We start from the raw sequence: 8,446 nt of genomic DNA on the forward strand, positions 1-8,446 counted from the left end.
AGTGTCATGAATCAGACTGAGACAGACATACCTCTTATAGAGGTAATATTCGAGGTGAGTACCTGCACAGACACTGAACCATCAGCAGGGACAGCCTGCAGCACAGGTTGCACTGGAACAGCCTCAGTGGGAGGATTTAGGTGAGCAGTGCAACTCAGGAGAGTCTGTAACACTATGGCAAACTGATCCATGCGGTAATCCTGCTCATCCAATCTGGAAAAAATATTACCAACAAGTGGATTGCCTGCATCTTCTGAATTCATGGCCTTCTCCTACTGTTAGGAACCATGAATCAGACTGAGACAGAAGTGCAGTAAAAATCACACAATTTAATAAAATTGTAAAATTGTATAAACAGAGCAAATATAGTCAAAACATAGCCAGAGAAAAAGGAGTCCAGAGATCAGCGAAGTTGAGTGCAGAAAACAGAATCAGGAACCAGAAGGGAAGTCAGCCAAGCAAAAATCTTTCACAGGAAAACAACAGCAGAGAGAGTCCAGATATGTTGACCAAGGCAAAGGCACAGAAGGTCTGATCCATGCAGTTTAAATAGCTAGCAGAGCTAGCTGAGGAGCAAGAAATGAAGAGCAGGTGAGTCACTGTGGAATGAAGAGTGTTGGCAATTAACCCGAAAGCTGAGCACAGAGCTCTGAGAAAGAAGGGCTGGGCCCAGCCCTGACAGTACCACCTCCTCAACGACCCCTCCCCCTCGGAGGACCACCAGATTTTAGGGGAAAATGTCCATGGAAAGCACAAAGGAGGACAGGAGCATGTACATCTGAAGATGAGACCCAAGAGTGTTCCTCTGGACCGTACCTTTCCAATGAACCTGGTACCATATGCACCCACTGAACCTACGGGAATCAATGATAGATTGTATACTCCTCATGGTTCTCAACCTTATGGTTCTCCAATTTATAATACAGGTTATTATCTCTCAGCCTCTGAAGCACACGACAGACATCTGTGTGGTGGCTCTCTAGGGAATTGCACATACCTGCAACAAATCTCGGAGGACATTGTTGATAAATTCCTGGAAAACTGCTGGAGGGTTGCAAAGACCAAACGGCATTACAAGATATTCATAATGGTGTTGCCTTATAAGTTTATGTGAAATATCCATTAATAACTGTAAAATATTGTATTGATGAATATATTTCATTTAGCTGGCATCTATGAAAGCCGGGCAAAAAGTTTCATTTAAGCTTTTGCTAAGAGCAGAGAATGTGGGCCAAGGTTTGTATATACAAACAATGCAGAGCCAATTCCATTGTTTTACACCTACTCCTTTGAAAGGATCCCATGTTGGGATATGCATTGGAGGGGGCCCAACCCATAATCAACACCTAACTTCCTGGGGAAATTCAATTAACACACTTGGCCAACATAGTCACAAGGATTTGCATGAAAGGGGGCTGACTTATGGAGTAAGCCCTCCAATCATGATCCAAGCTAGGCCAACCAATGAGACATCAGCTTGGTTTGATATACTCAGAGCCAAGGGGGAGGTAACCTCTCTCTCTCTCTGATGACCAGCAAGCTGAAAGGAGCTTTGGTAAGGATGGGTAATTATGGGAAAGGAATGCCCTTTTACTTGTAACTAAATATGTGTGTAGATTACTGTATTGAGGAATATACCCTATATTCCTTCCTGTAAATACTTTATTTCAACCTAATATTTTCTGCCTTGGTGTAAGGCGATAGATAGATGATTGTGTATTAGCTAGACTTTCAACTGCTTCCTAATAAATGTTATTATATTTTAAGCTTTCACTCTTCGTCGAAAAGAACTCTTATTTAACCCACCTCATATCTATGAGATATGAAAAATCTTAAATATAGATTTTTCAGGGTAACAATGGGCAGTTTTCCATTCATCGTCCTCCTTGATCCTCACGAGATTGTATGCCCGTTGAGGCGGTCAAATAACTCAGTATTCAATGGAATCGGATAAGCATTTTTAATCGTGAAGCAATTGAGACCCCTATAATCAATACAAGGTCTCAGTTCACAACTCTTCTTTATCAGAAAGAAGAAACCAGCACCAGCAGGAAACGAGGATTTACGGATGAATCCTCGAAAAAGTACGTAGGCAACATACTCCTCCATGGCTTTGGCCTCCGAGACAGACAAAGGGTAAACCCGGCCACGAGGAGGTATGGCACCAGGTTGAAGGTCAATTGTGCAATCATACGACCGGTGTGGAGGCAAACTACCGGCTTGAACTTTGTCAAAGACATTGCTAAATTCACTATACTCCTCCGGCAGAGAGGAGAGTGAAGAGGTGCACAAGACCTAACCTAATTCACTATACTCCTCCGGCAGAGAGGAGAGTGAAGAGGTGCACAAGACCTTAGCCACTTTCTGAAAACATGTCTTCCTGCATTGTGGCGACCAGGAAAGAACCACAGCAGGAAGCCAATCAAAAGAGGGGTTGTGCCTCTGTAACATAGGATAACAAATAACCACTGAGAAATGAGGTGAGGAAATTACTTGGAATTGGATTATCTCATGGTGAAGAGCCCCTAAGGCCATGGTCAGTGGAGCAGTCTCATGAGTCACATGGGCAGGCTGTAGAGGTCTTCCATCAATAGCCTCAATGGCGAGTGGAGTGGCATGAAGCTGCAGCGGAATCGAGTGCTTAGACACAAAGACACCATCAATGAAGGCCTGCAATCCCAGAGTCAATTAGAGCCTGTATCTTGATGGACGACTCAGACCAAGAAAGGGTCACCGGAACCAGGGGTTTATCCTTCTGGATAACAGGGGACGAAACAATGCCACCTAAAGTCTATCCTCTATAGGACCTCAGGTGCAAGCGTTCTCCCGGACAGGTAGGACAAGACTTTAGGAAGTGACCTGCCTGGCCACAATAAAGGCACAATCTTTCCCTCCTCCTAAAGGCCCTTTCATCTGCAGAGAGACATGTGAAGCTCAATTGCATGGGTTCTACCTCACTGGCAGACTCAGTACCAGGAGGTATGGGAGGTGAGGGAGGCACGGATGGGACTAAAAAGCTCAGAGCAAAATGTACAGGAGGCTTCCGCAAGTGCTCCTTAAGGGAAGGTCTCTCTCGGAGTCTGGAGCCAATGAGAACAGAAAACGTGATCAACCTGTCTAGCTCAGTGGGTATGCGAGAGACCATGAGAAAAAGCTGCCACAAGAGCCTTATTGTTCTGAGCAACCTCTGCTGCCAGAGTATGGAATTCAATGGCGTAAATGGCAGCAGTTTTCGTACTCTGTTTGATGGACATGAGGCTCTTGGCAGCAGAAGTGGAGCATGCGGAAACAGTTTGTGGCTTCCTTTAAAAGGGTAACTCAGGATGACAGGATTTTGCGTCTCTCATAGAGGGTTTGGCCAGGCAAAGGTTCTCTCAGAAAGCAAAGAAATCATGAAGTCTACTTTGCTTCTATCCATGTGAAACGCCTGGGCAGCATCTCAAAGTATATACCAACCTGGTTGAGCAACCCTCTGTATTGAACTGGATCGCCCCCAAATCGCTGGGGAAGTGGAGCGGAACCAGACATACCTCTGATAGAGGTAATATTCAATGCGAGTACCTGCACAGAGACTGGAGCATCAGCAGGGATGGCCTGCAACACAGGTTGCACTGGAACAGCCTCAGTGGGAGGATCCAGGTGAGCAGTGCAACTCAGGAGCATCCGTAACACTATGGCAAACTGATCCATGCAGTAATCCTGCTTATCCAATTTGGAAAAAATATTACAAACAAGTGGATTGCCTGCATCTTCTGAATTCATGGCCTCCGCCTACTGTTAGGAACCATGAATCAGACTGAGACAGAAGTGCAGTAAAAATCACACTATTTAATAAAATGGTACAATAGTATAAACAAAGCAAACGTAGTCAAAACATAGCCAGAGTTCGGTAACCAGGACGGGTAGTCAGAACAAGCCAGAGAAACAGGATTCCAGGGATCAAAAGTCGAGTGCAGCAAACAGGATCAGGAACCAGAAGGGAAGTCAGCCAAGCAAAAGTCTTTCACAGAAAAACACAGCAGAGAAAGTCCAGATATGTTGACCAAGGCGAAGACACAGAAGGTCTGATCCATGCAGTTTAAATAGCTAGCAGAGCTAGCTGAGGAGCAGGAAATGAAGACCAGGTGAGTCACTGTGGAATGAAGAGTGCTGGCAATTAACCGACAGCTTGAGCACAGAGCTCTGAGAAGGCTCTCCACAGCTCAGGTGGTAGAATCTGTCCATAGGACAACTATTAATTGTGCACTCCACAAATCAGCCGGGGTTGTGTGCGCACGCATTGTTGCCATGATCGCGCATGTGCAGTACAAAACAGCACCACAACAGGCGGGACCACAGCCACGAGAGTGTCGCACACGTCCCAGGCAGGCGTGCGGCACGTCCCCTCCCGACACCTTACTAGTGACTTTGGATGTGGAATCACTATATTCCAGCATCCCTCACGAGTTGGGCGTTGGGATTGTACGCACCTTTCTTAGAGAACAGGATCACCATCTTTGGTCCTTTGGCGAATTTCTGTTGAAATTACCCTCTTTTATTTTGACGCACAATTTGTTTATGTTCAATGGCTCCCACTACCTCCTGGTGCAGGGCGTGACCATGGGCACATGTTGTACCCTGGCCTACGCCAATCTGTACCTGGAGGGATGGGAGCATGACATCTTTTCACGTGAATGTATGGCTAGCCACAACGGCCATGCGTTGGCGTGGCTTAGATACATAGATGATATCTTTATTGTTTGGACTGGCACACAACAAGCTTTGGATGATTTTGTCATGCTTCTCAATAACAACACCTACAATTTGAAATTCATGGTGAATTCAGAATCTCGCAAAATTTCTTTTCTTGATCTCATGATATTTAAAGACCATGACAACTGTCTGGCAACTACATTATATCGTAAGGAGACAGCTAGCAATAGCATTCTCCGTGCGTCAAGTTCCCACCCTGCCACTTTGGTCTGTAGCATTCCCTACGTACCAGAGATTGTGACTTTAAGTACCACGCTGATCTTCTGAGGAAACGTCTCCTCCCGCGTGGTTACTCAAAGTCACTTTTGCGGAAGGTTTTTAATAAAGCATATCAACAGCCAAGAAACACACTACTCTTCAATACTAAAACCAAACTGGAACCTGTTTCCACTGTGAAACAGTAACAGTAAGCTCTGCTGGCTTAGGTTGTGGTTTAAGTACAAACCATCTTGTTACATCCCCTCTTTTCAAAAAACTTGGATCCAATATCTGTGTTTCCCCACCATTTGGTCTGTGTCATACTCTAGGTGAGACTTTTATGCTTTCAATTATGGTTTGCTTTTCACTCTTTACATATTTACATATCTTTCATACTATTGGAATTTAATAGATCTATTTCTATAGTGACTATATATTCATATTTTCTACAGCCTGTCTGCCGCCTAACACTCTCTAGGCTGCTATATGTCTTTTACTACCACTATCAACTGAAGTTTAGCCATCTATACTGCATATAAAGGTACTACTAGTGATTCATATTTTGCATATGTTTTTTGGATACACTGTATCAGCACGGGTCTCTTTGATACATAGGGGGTGCCGGCTATTTATACTATTCACGGTTATATTAGATATACCTATATATAGTGCTTGATTGCACTATGTACTGTTGCATGATATACTTATCTCACTATACTTTCTCACCATCCTTATTAGGCATGCCCCCACGTGTTGTCCATTGTACCACTTACATGCCCTATACCTGGTCTTGTTCGGACTGTTGCTATGGTGGCCCTATTGGTTCCTTGAGACAAAAAATTTATGATGATTGTATGTCACTAAAATTATTATTGACTGCCTCTTTTTCCTCTCCTAGAAATTACTCAGCTCCTAAAGAAGCGTTCTCACGAAACATGTAGAGCTAGCAATTTATGTTATTATTCAGTATACATTTATATGTCTTATTTTGACATGTTTTTGATGTGTTTGATCCACATTGGAGAGGTTTAGTCATCACTGCATTGGGCAGTACTTTTTAAACTGTTTTATGTAATATATGTGTAATAAAATTGACTTTATTTTTTCTATAATTGCTGCCTCTAAAGTCCATTTTTTTATGAGCTTTCAAATTTCTATTACTATTGAGGAAGTTGCACTGCACTACACTAGGCTCCCTCAGATCCATCCTATGTTGGAGCTTTTCTAGCTTGTTTGATTCGCTTTAGAATTATGTGCCACTTTGTGTTGACCTATCACATAAAATCCCAATAAAATACATTTACGGTTTTCATTATAACATGACAAAATGTGGAAAATTTCAAGGGGTATGAATACTTTTTCAAGGTGCTGTATATAGTCTACACTGAATGTAGAGTACATATATACAGTATCTCACAAAAGTGAGTACACCCCTCACATTCTTGTAAATATTTTATTATATCTTTTCATGTGACAACACTAAAGAAATTACACTTTGCTACAATGTAAAGTAGTGAGTGTACAGCTTGTATAACAGTGTAAATTTGCTGTCCCCTCAAAATAACTCAACACACAGCCATTAATGTCTAAACCGCTGGCAACAAAAGTGGGGAGGGGCCAGGACGGAGAGAGCAACACGGACCACACACAGCATTTTTCCACCACAGCATACCGCACCATACGTCCAGCGATTTTTTTATCTTGTCATTTGGAGGCTGTTATAGAATGGTGCACTGACGCACCAGTACTATTTTCTTTTTCATTTATATATATGGAGCCACATTGTTTCCAGCTGGAGGAATATATCTGATACCAATACTGAGCCCGGGGGTGGCTCCAAAGCGTGTTTTGACTCAGGGTAGCAGCTGGGTCACACGCTCTGAGGTGAGCACTGGAGCATGGTTTGCAACATATATTTGGGCATGATGATTGATATCACAGTTGGACATCACCTGCACGCACTGATTTGATATCACAGTTGGACATCACCTGCACGCACTGATTTGATATCACAGTTGGACATCACCTGCACGCACTGATTTGGAGTGCTATATAGAACTTTTCTCACTGGTTATTTTTAATAAGTTATTTTTAATAACTTATCAGGGCAGGCAAGATGCCCTATATGGAGCACTAAGCACTTTTTGAAATTTATTAGGACACTCAAGATGTCTTTTATAGAGCAATAAGCACTTGTTTTATCTATGAACTTTATTGTTTATTTCAATATTAATTTCTATACACTTATCTCGCATATTGCACTTTATGTATAATAGGACAGAATTATTGCTGTACAGTTTGATTTACACGCACATAGTCAGATTTTGTTAAATTATTTATATATTTTTTTGGGTTACTCAAGCGCAGCGCATATTTTCCAATTATACCTTTGCACGATATATGAAACGTGATCAGCGCATGCAGCTGGAGGTAGTACATGTTGGGCACAGGACCAGTGTGACTCACAAGATCTATTTTTAATTTAACAAAAGTGATTACACCCCTAATGCCTTGTACACACGACCGGACTTTGACAGCAAAGGTCCGACGGAACGAATCCGTCAGACAATTCAATCATGTGTGGGCTTCATCGGACCTTTTCTGTTGAAAAATTTGACGAACTTTAGAAAGAGAACATGTTTCAAATCTTTCTGACGGACTCGAGTCCTATCGAAAAATCAGTTTGTCTGTATGCTAGTCCGACGGACCAAAAACTACGCAAGGGCGGCTATTGGCTACTGGCTTTGAACTTCTGTATTCTAGTCCGGTCGTACGTCATCACGTTCAAACCATTCGGACTTTGGTGTGATCGTGTGTAGGCAAGTCCGTTTCGTTGGAACTCCGTCGGAACTCCGTTGAAAAGTCCTTCGGAGTTCAATCCATGGAAAAGTCCGCTCGTGTGTACGCGGCATAAGTGAAAATGTCCAAATTGGGCCCAAAGTGTCAATATTTTGTGTGGCCACCATTATTTTCCAGCACTGCCTTCGCCCTCTTGGGCATGGAGTTCACCAGAGCTTCACAGGTTGCCACTGGATTCCTCTTCGACTCCTCCATGACGGATCTGGTGGATGTTAGAGACCTTGCGCTCCTCCACTTTCCTTTTAAGGATGCCCCACAAATGCTCAATACGGTTAAGGTCTGGAGACATGCTTGGCCAGTCCATCACCTTTACCCTCAGCTTCTTTAGCAAGGCAGTGGTCATCTTGGAGGTGTGTTTGGGGTCGTTATGTTGGAATACAGCCCTGCGGCCCAGTCTCCAAAGGGAGGGAATCATGCTCTGTTTCAGTATGTCAAAGTACATGTTGGCATTCATGGTTCCCCCAATGAACTGTAGCTCTCTAGTGCCAGCAGCACTCACGTAGCCCCAGACCATGACACTCCCATCACCATGTTTGACTGTAGGCAAGACTCACTTGTCTTTGTTCTCCTCACCTGGTTGCCGCAACACACGCTTGACACCATTTGAACTAAATAAGTTTATCTTGGTCTCATCAGA

This window comes from Aquarana catesbeiana, linkage group LG01 (genome assembly GCF_042186555.1).
Source record: "Aquarana catesbeiana isolate 2022-GZ linkage group LG01, ASM4218655v1, whole genome shotgun sequence".
Classification (NCBI taxonomy): domain Eukaryota; kingdom Metazoa; phylum Chordata; class Amphibia; order Anura; family Ranidae; genus Aquarana; species Aquarana catesbeiana.